Source organism: Pholcus phalangioides, unplaced genomic scaffold, assembly GCF_987345545.1.
Source record: "Pholcus phalangioides strain wild (caught in Gottingen) unplaced genomic scaffold, Ppha-v1.0 ptg000015l_1, whole genome shotgun sequence".
In the NCBI taxonomy this organism is placed as follows: domain Eukaryota; kingdom Metazoa; phylum Arthropoda; class Arachnida; order Araneae; family Pholcidae; genus Pholcus; species Pholcus phalangioides.
In genome coordinates, this window is record NW_028301608.1 from 65809652 (window position 1) to 65824223 (window position 14572).

Sequence of the window (14572 nt, forward strand, 5' to 3'; positions counted from 1 at the left end):
TGGAGCCCATGCAGAAATGAGATCTAGCTTGAACAGTCCCCAACGTTCCAAAAACCTTAGTCGGCAAATGAACTTCCCAAGCGTAACTTTCGCTACTTAAACTGTTCCGTTTGGGTTTATAGGATTTTATGGTGACTTTTAAGCATATGGCAATGCTGTTAACAAGCGTTTTTTTAATGGGAGCCATAAAAATAGTCTGTTCCTCTTTCTCAAACTTTTTCCATAGTGACGACTTAACGAGGTTTTACTGTATATATAAAAGTGTCGAAAACAAAATTTTCATGTTCGGCTCATAGTTCGTAGATATGATTTATGTAGTTTCATTTTAATGGGTCACCCCTCTCTCCTCTTTATTGAAAAAGAAAAACTGAGTGGGCAAAAAGTCACTCGGCACATAATGGGGTATTTTTAGCCCAAAAAAAAAAAATTGTACAGTAAAGTTTTACCGATGGCTTCACAGCAATATAAAATAATATACACAAGAAACAACTTGATGTAGTTCCAAGCACGTATTATTATGCTCGAAGGTACTTGATCTAAGAGTGTCCGAATGTTAAACGCATCTCCTTGTTGCACTTCGAAAAAGGGCACACCTATATCTAGAGGAGTTGGTTTCTGAAAGAGATATTAGAGGTTAATTTTTTTTCTCTTTCTTATTAAGGATCTTTTCACTCTTTTTTTTTTAACATTTTTCCAATTGACTTTCCTTTCTTCAGTCGAATCTCCTAGCACAAGTTTGGATTCCTTGTTCATCTTCGGACAAACGACTCTTTCAGCCAACACCATACCCCAGTAGCACAACGGTATCGGCATGCGTCGGATCGACGTCGATGCGACGCCGGTTCGTCGAGTGGATACCGAGCGTCGAAAGAGGTCGGAAATTTCTACGTGTCCGATACCGAACGGTATAGTAAAAATGTATTCAGTCGGTAAACGCCAAAATACCTTCATTTTTTTCTCTAAAATAGTTTTACTCTCACTTTTACAGCATTTCGTTTCGAAGGAGAATATCTTAAACGATAATTTGTTTCTTTTGAAATAATCTAAATTTTTCGCCCATCATAACGTCGCACTTGCCATTTATAACGACCGACAACGACAAAGAACGGTATAGGACACTACGCGTTTCTCCCCTCCCGTCTTCCCTGTCAGTAAGCATCAACAAAGCCGGCCATTTTGAAAGCACGGCGTTAGTTACAATCTGCGAAGGCTGGCGATTTTATTGTTTATTAACGAAACAGTTGACGCCGAAGACAGCGTTTAGAGAAAAGGTAAGCATTATTTCACTATTGCTATCGAACTGTATGATAAATTTTCCAACTATTAGATATTGTCAATGTTTATTTATTTTATTTTTTACCGTCGTGTTTGATAAATCCGTTCCCTCCTGCTAGGCTGTGATCTTTGGCGGGCCCTTAGATCAGGTTAACATGGGCCCCCTGTAGTGAATTTACAATGTAAAAAAATAAATAAGGGTTGTCACGGCACTCTCTCTTGAGCCGTACGTGCCGTAACCTTGGAGCTGAGGCTATTTGAGCTCCTATGGCCCACATCAGGGGCGTAGCCATAAATTTCGTTCGGGGGGAGGGAACCAAAGTGATAGAATAATAGATTTGGCCATCTTTTTCCCTTATATTCGATCATTTTCTCACATTTCGGGGGGGGGGGGGGGGAACCAGACCCCCAAGTCCCCCCCCCCCCCCCGCGCTACGCCCTTGGCCCATATCCAGGGGTAGGGCGCTTAGACTAAGATCTGGGGCCCTTCTGTATTCATAGCATGGAAAAATCAAAAATGATGGTATTTTCCCCGGGGGGGGGGGCCCTGTCAGCCCCACCCTTGTGATGAGCCATGTTGAGCGCTCCCTATAAATTTTGTGCTGAGCCCCCAACCCATATTCACGAATATACACAATACCACACACCATTCCTCCTGCCTACGGGACGATTAGGGATTTTCAGCCCCCTCAATATTTTTTTCTTGTCAATAATTTTCATGTCAAACTGAATGATCATGGGCAAGGCAAGGTCGTAGCATTCCGTCTTGGGGTCCCTGTTAAAAGGTTGCAAAATAAGTAAACATATTTTTTGTGAGGCTCCATTTGGCTCGATGCCCCAGCCTATTTACAGGCCCGATTTTTCGCCATTTTGTATCCTAAGCCTCGCCCGTGGGCTATCAGGGCAGGGGTTTTTATATTCTCTGAAGTAAATTTTTGTATAATATTATGTGTATTTTATATGAATTATATTTTTATGTAGAAATTAAAGTTATTGAATTTTGTCATGACAGAATTCAATCATCATGCCCCCCTTTTCCCTGAATGCAAGGGGGCATGCTTAAAATTGTTTAAAGTATGCACGTAATAAATCAAATATGAACATGTAAATTTATTTGAAATCTATAGTATATACTTATTTGAAATTTTACATGCTATGAGTTAAACTTGACTGAAACTTCAACACAATGTGATAATTGGCTATATAAAAATATCGCTCTTTGGTCTTGGCACACTATTCTATACAGTGTTAAAATATTTCATCAATAACAATGTAACTCCTTTTGTCTCTGGCCACATTCCTTACTCTCTAGGTCACTCTCATGCTTGCACACTCTATGTTGTTCTTTTTTTTTGCCTCACAGCCTAGTTCATTGCTCTTTAAGCCAATCCCATGCTTATACACACTAACAAACCTGACCCCCAGCCAATGATTTGGCTGTAGTTAGCATGTTTACAAATCACATATCGCTCTCTGTAATTGTATCTTTACCCAAAACATTATAAAAACTATTCCATCACTCAAAATCAGACATTGTATCAACAACCTTGGGGTTAAAATTTTTTTTTTATCATGAAATGGTTCCAACTTTCCCAAAAACTAATGTAATTTCAAAGAAGCCAGAGCCACATTTTTGTTCGATAAATTCAAGATCCTTATTTCTCTCTTCTTTTGTGGCATTAATTCCCTATTAGAAGTTAACACTGACGAGCTTATAATAAATGCATAAAAGTGTGCATCTGTTAATTATTTTTCATATATATTTTTATATTCTGATGACAAAACCTTTTGTATTGTTTGATGTTGATGCTTCTTTTATCTTCAATTGCAGCTTTTTCCATGCCAATACACATTCAGCTATGGAACAGTTGTGTGTGTGTTCCTTTGTACAAAATAGTTAATTAATTGGCTATTGGTTTCAGAATTGCAATTATGTCCTTGACATTTCTTTTTTAATAAATATTTAAGATTTCACTAGAGATGTTACTATCTGAGATCTGTGGTCTTCACAAACTTTGGTAACAACTGACGAGTTTTTAACATAAGATTCAAGAGAATCACAATAAGTATTCCATCATACCTCTGCAGGAAGGCCAATGCACTTCCACCTTACACATGATACCATGCTTTTGGGAGATGATTGCGGAAGTATCTAAATATACTTGTAACATGCTTTGTTACATCAGTTTTAACCAAATCTTCGACTAACAAGTTTAAAATGTAGGCACTGTAGCAATATGTAAGTCCCGAAAAGCCAAGCTTTTCATCCAGGGTCTTTCTGGATGAAACCATATTCATATGTTACATATGAAGTTTTCTTCTGTTAACTTCACTGAACTAAAAACCACATTTGCTAAATAATTTCCAGCATGTGATAAGTCAGATGTGTCAATAGTATCAACATAGATGGCTTTACCACACCATTTGATAACACACAGAATTTATTCATTATCCATCCATTCATCGCCATGCAATTTTTGATTTTCTAAGTCAACTTATAATATACATTATAATATAAAAATATTTGAAAATATAATTAAATTAATTGATATTTAAAATAATCTAATTACAATTTAAATCACTTTAGAGCTGCATAAATAATTTTATTCAATTACAACAGATAATTTTTCACATCTGAAAAAAATTGATTTAAATCATGATTTAAACTGCTGATTTAAATCACTACAACCCTGATCATTTTGTCACACACTCACCCGATTTCTTGCTCTCTCCAGGTCACTCCCATATTCACACCCTCTAAATCACTTTTTGTTACTCCTATGCTTGCACACACTGTTACTCATACAAATACAAATAAATACAATTACAACGCCACAACAGGCAAAATGCCCAACGAGGTGGCTGATAAAAAGATGCCCATAAAAATATGGTTGTCATATGTTTCAAAAATACAGCAACCCAATTAAAAATGCAATTAACACAAATTACAAACAATATATACACATGATAAAATATTATACAATGCCCATAAAGAATACTTATGGTTGTCTTATTCTAAGAATGGATAGCTTCTCGATCTACCCCAACATGTTTATCGTATTTCTTTTTAAACGTGTCAATTGTGTTACAATTTACTACCTCCGGGGGTAAGCTATTCCATTTATTAACAACCCTATTGGAGAAAAATTCCCTGCGACACCATAACCTTGCATTGTCCCTCACCAATCGATACTGGTGTCCCCTTGTAAAAGCAGTCGATTGGCGGTGTACTAAAAGTTCATGGTCCATCCTATCCATCCCATTGAAAATTTTGAACACTTCGATCATATCTCCTCGACACCTGCGTTCATCCAATGTAAACATATTCAAAAAATGAAGTCTTTCTTCATAACTCAAGCCCTGTGTGCCAATAAGGACACGCGTAGCTCTTCTCTGCACCCCTTCAACCAAGTCTATGTCCCTCTGTAGGTATGGTCTCCAAAACCTTACAGCATACTCCAGTCCAGGGCGAACTAAGCCTCGAAAAAGCGGAAGAATGACTTTAGGAGAACGCGAAGAGACCTTTTTGAAAATGAGACCAAGCATTCTATTCGCTTTTTTGACAACCGCTGAACAATGTTCAGAAAACTTAAGTCGCTCGTCAATGAGAATTCCCAAATCGGTGACTCTAGTTGCATCCGGGATAGTGACACCATTCAACTCGTAAGAGAACCGTGGGTTGTTCGAACCAAAAGAGCGACCATGCACTTATCTACGCTAAACGTCATGCTCCATTCATTTGCCCATGCTGCAATCTTGTTTAAGTTGGTCTGGAGCAACTCCCTATCGCTTTCATTTCCGATTACCCCCATTAGCTTCACATCATCTGCGAATTTGCTAGTAATTCCATCGATACCCTGATCGAGTTTGTCGATAAAAAGTGAAAAAAGTATGGGGCCAAGGACACTTCCCTGAGGAACTCCACTTGTGACGTCTGTCCAACCAGAGAATTCCCCGTTCACCATAACTCGTTGCGACTTATCTCTTAACCACGATTCTATCCAATTCAGCAAGTTGCCCCCTATTCCAATCTCGTGTAAACGCTTCAAGAGTTTGCCATGTTGGACCCGATCGAATGCCTTCTGGAAATCAAGGTAAACAACGTAGACATTTTTGCTCTTACCCAAAGCCTTAGTCACGTAATCATAGAAGCAAAGGAGGTTAGTTACACATGACTTCCCCTTCCTGAACCCATGCTGATTATCCGACAATACATTATTCTCGTCTATCCACTTCACAAACTGCCTTTTGATGATAATTTCCAAAATTTTCGAGAGGGAGCTCGTCAAACTCACTGGACGATAATTAGACACCACTTCTCTACTACCCTTCTTAAATATCGGAACAACGTTAGCCAGTTTCCAATCTCTCGGGACGATACCCTCAGCAACACTACTCCTGTATATCTGTGCGACTGGCCCCAACAATTCATTAGCACCTTCCCTGAGAACCCTGGGATAGATATCATCTGGTCCTGGTGCTTTGCTTGCACATACATTTCTTAGAAGATTTAGGACCTCCACGTCTTCCACTTGAATATCGTTGAGCGTTTTATTACCCCATGCAACACTCATGTACTTGCACATTCTTTTTGCTGCATAGTGACTTAGTTCCATGATCTCTTGGTAGAATGGGAAGGTTGAATGACATGACCAGTTGACTACTTGACCAGTCATTCCTTAAATTTGCAGCCCCTTTGAAATTTTCGCCTTGAGCTATAGCCCACTTAGCCTCTTTGTGAACACGCCATTTGGGGGTACCTTACCAGATTCCTGTCTGGGGGGTCATCTTCAAGTTGTAAAGAGGGGGGCATGCCTACTTGGTGATGTTGAAAATATTTATTAGCCCATTAACTTATATATAGATCATGGGGCCTCTGATATACTAATCTGGACCCATAATCGCTCAGAGCAGGATTTTTTTATGTGGTTCTGTGTAGTATATTTCTAATGTAAGTGAACAGTGATTACATTCTTTTTCAGCTCCCCTTTCCACTCTATATGCAAGGGGCTATGATTAAAATTTTTCAAAGTATGTTCGTGAAATATTAATAAGCAAATGTATACTTTGAAATTTTTATACCACATGTACCTATTTGGAATTTTTCTAGGAGTTAAACATGACACAATGAAACTGCGATACAATGATAATTCCCTATATAATGATACCATGCTGTCGTCTCGCACTATTCCACCAATAAATCATGTGCAACGGTAAATATTTTTCTTTTTCTTTAAATACCATTAAATTGGAATTTTACCTTTTATGATATTTTATTATTTTAAATAAAAGTTGTATCAGAAAAAAAGAAAATCAACATGCGTTCTAATTTGTTGGAAACTGATGTTCAACTGCCATGGGGGCAAATGTGGTTAAAATGGTAAACTTGTATAATACAACCTTGAAAAAGTTAGTGAAAATTAATTATCAAATATTTTTAGTATAGACAATTCCTACAATAATGATGGTAATTTTGTATAATTTGTAATATAATTTAGATGTACAGTATATATGAAGTTAATGCATTAAATGATTATTCTCTGAGTGTGATTGTGCAGCTGATTGCTATACAGGGTTGTCATGAAGGAAATATTGCTGAGTTGGAATATCCCTCATATCATATACATGGCTTTGCTACGTTGAAATAATCTGTTTTTACAGTTCATAAAACCTTGACATGAAAAGTCCAAGCATAGGTCTCCATACACAACTAAAAAAAATAAAAATAATTTGAATTCTACACAAAATGTTTTCAAAGTGGTGCATTTGTTTGTAGTTTATGTGTACAATTGCAGACTATTTATATAACTTGCAATAAAATAAGGAGTAAAATCAAATTTCAGGATACAATGTAAAGAATATTCATAAGTACAGTATAAATGTGTTGTTTTTTAAATTACAGTTTTTCCTGCTGCAACTGTGCTTAGGTTTTTGAAAATGTGATTGTGGAGACTTGAGCAAAAATTAGTGGAGCTTCTGCATTAATTTTCATTTCAAAAACCATGTTTTGAACAATTTAGAGTGAAAATTAATTATCAATATTTTTAGTATAGACAATTCATACAACCTGAAAATTAGTTTATCAAATGAACAAAACATTGCTTTAAATCTTGACTTCTACAAAAGATCAAGATTTAAAGCAAGATCTGAGTATATTCTTGTATATGCACACACACACATAGTTTGTAATTTTTTTACTACATTTTGTATTATTTTCATTCTATAAAACTGAATTTGTTCGGCTAAGAGTTATCCAGTAAATTTCAGTCACTGTTTAGAAAGTCCAAATCAATCCAGAAATCAGATTTTTTTAACGTGAAGCTCAAGATGAACACCCGCTGATGCAAAACATTCCCAACATCCAGTGCAAATGTATCATGAGCTATTATTTTTTGTGGTATTCGTGTGATTGGTCTGAGAGATTATTTTGATGTTAGAGCATATGAATTTTTCACACCATAAAGTTATCAAAGATATTGGTGGGACACCAGCTCAACATTTAAATATATACCTATTTAAAATTATCATGATTTCGTGAAATATTGTTGGGGGGGGGGGGGCTTGAGCCAGTGAAAAGTTGCACCTGCGAATCATACTCATAAAATATATTTCTCTAATGTAGGCTACTATCAAAATATTCTCAATATTCAATAAATTAAAAGAAATGTATTTTCAATGTTTTATAGGTTTTGTCTGAAACATAAGATTGCTGAAATTTTTTGCTGGCATGAAGCACCCTGTTCCATGTGTAATAAAAAGTTCGCAGCTGTGTTAAAAAGATTTATCAATATTTGAAAATATCTCTTTAAGAACTTGTATATGGAGCAATATTAAATCATGTCTAATAATTCTATTTGTGCTCGCTTTATCTTTGCTCTCTTCATTTAATCCCCAGAAAACTAGAACCAGTTTTATTTGAACAGGTCATATAAAATGCATTTAAAATTATTGGTGGTGTGTTCAAATGACCTGAATTTCTAGAATCCTGTACGTATATAGTGTGAGGTAAGTACGCCAGTAATAGGCTTCCTTTTTCAAGTTTTAAAAAATATATATCAAAAGTTATGAGAAAACTCTGTAGCTTTTTTTACCAGATACCAAGCTATATTCTTTCATTTGCCGTTCGGTGTCCAAGCTGGTTTTGAAAAAAAAAACTAGGTGGAAAAGGATGCCAATAATCAGTCAAAGCAAGACATTTCATTTTGCACTAAGAGTAATAATTTCATATTCTAAATACAAAATTGATTGTGCTTTAAAGACGTTTAACAAATTGCACATGAAGTTGAAAGGGTGGCCTACTCTAGGGTCAATCATTTTCACATTATTCAAATTGTATGACATGTGACATTGTAATCAGGCCTACCAATCTTGCTGAAGTGATACCCTCCTCTGTGAACAATCTTAAATACATTTTGCTTTCAAACATATATCTTTTAAGAGAATTCTTTTCTATCTACATACAGATATTAAGACAAAAAAAAAGAATGAGACTAAATTCCTGCAGAAGCAACTTCTCGAATGCTTAAATATAAAAAAAATGAAGCTTAGAGAAAACAGAAAAAGCAAGAATTGGAAAAGAAAAGAATAAATAAAACTCAAAAAAAAAATAATATAAATAATAAAAATTAAAAAAATAAAAGCTCTCTCAAAAATACATATAACTACATGCCTGTTTCAAGAAATAAAAGAAACATAATTGCTCAAGGTTTTTGAGTTTGACAGGAAATAGGCGTTTTGTTCATGTACAAAATTATGTGTCTACATAATACGTCCAGATATTATTGCATTATTTCCCACAGTTGAAATCGAAAGAGCAGTACCTTGTTTATTCTGTGGATAAAAAATATCACCTGTGAAAGAATACAAGAAAGTCAAATTTTCATTTTAAATTATACCAGAGACCTATTCCACTTATAATATTTTTCAGTGATGTTTCTTTTTACAATTTTGTCAAGCCTATTGCATATTTTTCATTGTTTTCATTCAATATCTGGGTGGCCATTTACTGCTATATGGACTGTAAATATTTTATTTATATAATTCTTAGCAGTCAAAATTTGATCTAATAACAATAACATGAGTTTGAATTATAATAAATTATTATACAAATAATTATTTCAAATATTAAAAATAACATTAAATATTTTGAACTGGCTCACTATTGTTACACTTACTTTTTGTAGCAGTAAGTTCTATTTTTTACGTTCAGAACACATAAGTGTTTTGTATAGTAGTATAGAAACTGAATTCTGAATGTAACTAGAACTTATGCATCAGAGTTTTTCAACTAGTGTGCTACGTGAGAATTGTAGTTATGCCATAAACACTTTTTAAGGAAATTATCAGATTAATTTTTAAAAGAAGTCTGAAGCCGCAGATATTGATTATACAATATCTGAGTACTATACACCCATCCTCCGGGAACGCTTCGATATCTCTATGAGATGGGAAGCGGGGTGTGTCCGGTCTTCAAAGGTCAAAGTATCTGAGTACTTAAGTGCGAGGAATTTAATTCTTTTTTTCAAATTAGATGTATGTGTAAGAGGGGAAACTGAGCAATTTTGAGAGAAAAAAAAGCAATAGTTTTTTTTTTAAATATTTGCCATGGTTCATTTCTGTTATTACTTAATGGAAGAATTTTCAAGAATTGCACAAAAAAAAGGCATATAGAAATACCTCTGTTCTCGTTATCATATTTATGAAAAGCAATCTTTTTTGCATTTCATTTGATACTATGGAACACAGAAATCTATTACAAATAATAAGTCTTACAAGAAGATATTTAAATCTATCCCTGCTCAAAATTCAACCTAGAAAAAGCAGACATTGTAAACTGTATTAACTTGGACTTAACATTAAATTAACAGCAGAATGAGTTTTTGAATTTTAATTTATTTTTTGTGACCGATTATAGTAAATAGTTATTTAAAACATATTTTGTGACAATCATAACAAAAAATTATTTTTCTATTTTATTTGAATTTAAGTGTGCCGCAGGATGAAGAAAGGGCCGACTTCTCGAAATAGAAATGTGGCGACATGTTTTATATTGTAATAACAAATCATAGCTAACGTAATCGTAAACGTCAAACTACGTCGAAAAATGTATGGCATTTTTATATCTGTGTCGGGTCAGATATAGTTCGACGTCGGATTCGCTACATCGAACTATACAGACAAATATATGCCATTTTTACGTAGAACGACATCGGTAAACGACGTCGAACGTTCTCGGGAGAGATGTAGTTCGACGTCGGAATCGCTACGTCGAACTATACAGACAAATATATGCCATTTTTACGTAGAACGACATCGGTAAACGACGTCGAACGGTGTCGGGGTCAGATATAGTTCGACGTCGGATTTCGCCAGGTCGAACTATACAGACAAATATATGCCATTTTTCCGTAGAACGACATCGGTAAACGACGTCGAACGGTATCGAAATCTCTACGTCGTTCTATATTGATGTGCTACTGGGGATACTATAGAAGTATCTCTAATGTGGTGCTGTTTGGCTCCGAAATGTCCTAACTGTCCAAGAAAACCTAGAAAATTTTGCCTAGAAATTCTAACAGTTGCTATTTGTGTGTGGTAAATTAACATTGCTAAAACTTGCAAAGTGTTGCCATCCTTATATAGCTTTCATATCTTTTTTAATTATAATCACAGAAAGCCTAAGATGTCTATACTTTGCCAGTTTAACTAACATTTTTTTACCGCAAATAAGTAACAACTGTTAAAATTTCGAGGCAAATCTAATGATTTAACTAATGTAATATTATTTCTCATAAAATATTAACTATCATATCATATACTGTTTTCGTACGCTGCACATCAATCAAATTCCGGTCGCTGATTTTAATCAGAGAATTATAATAGGTGGCGGGAGAGTTTTCAGTTCGTTGATGTTTCTCATATTTAATACAGGGTGATTCTAAATTCATGGGACAAACTTAAAAAGGGGTATAAGAAACATTAACAAACATTTTTCACCATATAGAATGTGTGGTTGAATCTAAATAGCTATTGCCAATAGCAAAGGCGATCGAGTGTGTTTTTAGAGTGTGCACAACAGCACTTCATCTAAAACAAATCTCATTTTTTTTAGACGGATTTGCTGCGATATGTGCTATCAACCATTCGAGGGTGTATATGCACCTTCGGATTGGAATTGAGCTCGTTTTTTATTGGTGCAAAGACCATCAAGGTTATGCTGCGCCTGCGCCAAACAATGAGCAAGCGGTATAATGACTTGTGGTAGAATTTGCGTGACCAGGTTGCACCATAAGGCCTACCACATTACAATACGTTGCACCTTCGTCACAAGCATTGGTGTACGCAAGATCGACCTTTAGAGGGGCACATTGGGTTTGGATGAGCATAAGGAATCTCTCCCAGAGAAATTTTGAGCTACTAACCTCCAAAAAGCGTTTCAAATTAACAAAAATAAATAAAGATAACATATACAATATGAAGGTATTTTCTTTCGATATTTCAATTTTTTACTAAAATATTAGAAATTATTTTTAATTGTCTTGGGGAGGGCACGCCCCCCCCCCCATGTTCTCTCCTTCCTACTACGCCTCTGGTCACAAACGTATGGACTCTTTCACGGGATCACTTCACTTTAAAATTTCGCAGCAACGTTTAAATAAAGGCAGGAAAAACTTATCTTTATGATACGAGTGTACGGGCAACATAACGCGGAGAATCACAATTTCAAGAATTAAGAAATGAAGAGAATGATTCTTGGATTTGCAATAAATAAGTTTTATGTTGAATTTTAATGCATTATATTATACTGTATATATGCGCTAAATAGCTCATTTAATCCTTTGAAGAGCAGACATTTTTGCAAATATATAAAAAATGTAAGCAGGTGCACCCACTATGGGACCACCCTCCTCCCTTCAAACAGTTATTATATAGATTTGATATATTTACTCTCATCAGGACGTTTTTATTTAGGAAATTCTTCCGCGACATCGTACATGTCGTGACCAACACTTTGGGAACAACTGTATCAAGGTTAGAGGTGAAGAAAGAAAACTCTTTTCAGATAGTCGTATCTTAAAGGCGGCAGAATTTCTAGGACCCGCCCTGTGGGTTTCATCGTGTACAAATTAATTTTGAGAATGTCCAAGTGCAAAACGCTACTCATTGCTTCAAAAAGTTTAAGCTATACAAGCTATACAGTTGGTTGAAAACGGAAAAGAAAGTGAGGTATCAAAAAAAAAAAAATAAAAAAAAAAATAAATAAATTAGGGATTATTCGAAGTTTGTTATTCTTTCGTTAAATGGTTTGAAAAAATGAGACGAAAAATTTTTCGTTGTCCGTGTTCTTACTAAAAGAAAAAGCATTACACATTTTGCATCATTTCTTGGCAAAAATGACGCAAACGCAAAAAAAAAAGCAATGATTGACACATACTTTTATTAATTAATTCAATTATGCGAAATTTTAATTAAATTTTCAATCTTTATTAAAAAATGTATTACTTTAATCTATCCATTTTAAGAACTCTCAGATAACAGCAAAATGGGTAACGTGAATGCATGTGAAATGTTTTATTTTGCTTGAACGAATCATTTTTCAAGCCGGTACGGATATAACGAAGTTCACGTATAACGAATTAGTTTCGCAGTTTTTTCCAGCTTCGTTAGAAGCGGGTCCGACTGCAGTTATTTTTACAATAGTCATTTTTACATCAAATAGAAGTTTAACGCGAAATAAAATAAAACCCTTTACATAGTTTATGGATCATTTACGTTGTATGACATGTTTTCGTAATAAATTATATTCATTAATGAACTAACTCCCTGATATTGCTTGCATTAGTGAAGTGGCATAATTAATGTGTAATCAGAGAAAGGAGGCTTTCACGGCTGGAGTTTATAATAAAGTTCATTTCTTTCGGTTTTCTGTTATACAGCGTTCCAGGCTTCTTTGAAGCGGACGTTTCGTCCACTACTGCGGTGCACATTTCCAGTGCAGTTTTTCACAAGCGAGGAGACGAAACGACCTCCATGGGTAACGGTCATCCAAGGAGGTCGACACGTCACTCGTTCGACGTCACAACGACGAAGTGGATCTCTTTGCGTCTCCAGCAAAAGCGCCGGTTGATAATGATCATTCAAGGAGGCAGTTTCGTCTCCTCGCTTGTCAAAAAACTGCATTGAAGATGTCCATCGCAGTAGTGGACAAAACGTCTGCTTCAAAGATCCCTGGAACACTGCACAACAGCCCGAAAGGCATGAACTTTATTATAATTTATTTCAGTAGACAGCTGGGGTTTTAGCAGATATTGAATGAATTCATTAGCATCTGCCAAGAGCAAAATTCCCCTACTCAGGAAATATGAAAGTTTGTGTGTGTGTGTGTTGTGCGAGTGGCAATCTCCACACACAGAATGTTTGAGCTTTAATACTGAAATCTTAGTCACTTGTCTGGTAAAATTTGTCGGAAATCCATGTCTCTTTACCATTATTGTTCGTTTATTTTGGAATATCAGTATATTTTAGCAACATTTAAGAGCATACGAAAGAAAACAGATTAAAATTACAAAATTATTGATTAGATAGTTTTCACTATCCTTCAAGTTTTTTTTATACCAACACTAGTTGCAACAACAAGGAAAAAGTTATAGTAACTGATAGCATCATTTTTATAATTTTAGAGAGCATTTTAGCATCATTTTTATAATTTTTTTTTACTATTCATGAAGGTATAGTTATCCTATGTTGATGAATTAGATAATTTGAATATTTTGTAGTCCCCTTGAGCTTCAAATTAACAAAGTTTGACTGCATAATGTATATCGTGTATATAATACATTTCAGTTTTGTATGTGTATTATTATAAATTTATGAAAAAAAGTTGCATTGTAAAATGCTATGCATATTTCATGTTCAGGAAAGGGGTAATGTGAGGTTTGGTCCATCGGTTTAAGTTAGGTATAGCGTGATGGGATTGGATAGCGTGGGGGGTGGGGAAAAAAAGGCCTTCTTCAGAGAAGAGGAAATAAAATTATATTTGTCAAATATATTTAAAATAAGCTTTAAATGAAGTGCACACATTAAAAAAAGTTATTTTAATTACACACAGAGTATTGATCTCAAAAGCTTTAATGCTTGTCTTCTTAAATAGGAAAAGCTTTCCCAGGAGAGTCGCATCGAAACCATGGGCAAGTAAGAAAGAATGAAGAAAATCTGCACATTTTAACTTTCAACATTACTGGTGGAAAACTCTACTTCAAACTGACGTCCCGAGTCTTAGAATTAATAACTCACCTAG

The 14572-nt window shown here is 35.1% G+C and overlaps 1 long non-coding RNA gene across 1 annotated transcript; it reads left to right on the forward strand.

The window, feature by feature from the left end:
- The first annotated feature begins 801 nt into the window (after positions 1 to 801).
- Positions 802 to 8105, forward strand: LOC149076535 (uncharacterized). Its single transcript, XR_016193947.1, has 3 exons — positions 802 to 1271; positions 6386 to 6488; positions 7962 to 8105. It is a non-coding gene; the product is annotated as an uncharacterized LOC149076535 (long non-coding RNA).
- The last annotated feature ends 6467 nt before the right edge of the window (positions 8106 to 14572 follow it).